The sequence below is a fragment of the Oncorhynchus gorbuscha genome, unplaced genomic scaffold (genome assembly GCF_021184085.1).
Source record: "Oncorhynchus gorbuscha isolate QuinsamMale2020 ecotype Even-year unplaced genomic scaffold, OgorEven_v1.0 Un_scaffold_4144, whole genome shotgun sequence".
Lineage (NCBI taxonomy): Eukaryota > Metazoa > Chordata > Actinopteri > Salmoniformes > Salmonidae > Oncorhynchus > Oncorhynchus gorbuscha.
In genome coordinates, this window is record NW_025745260.1 from 22,501 (window position 1) to 22,827 (window position 327).

The following is a 327-nucleotide window of genomic DNA, read 5'->3' on the forward strand; positions in this document are numbered from 1 at the left end:
AAAGCACAGTACCGTAGTGTTTTGTTATTTCAAGCCACGCTGTAAATAGCAACGTACAATAATGCATTACGCTGGAGGCTGGTTTGTGTTACCCCATACCCAAATATTCAATACTCAATACTCAATACCCAATACCCCAATACCCCAATACCCCATACCCAAATATCCAATAACCCATACCCAAATACCCAATACCCCATACCCAAATATCCAATACTCAATACTCAATACCCAATACCCCATACCCAAATATCCAATACTCAAAACTCAATACCCAATACCCCAATACCCCAATACCCCATACCCAAATACCCAATACCCCATACC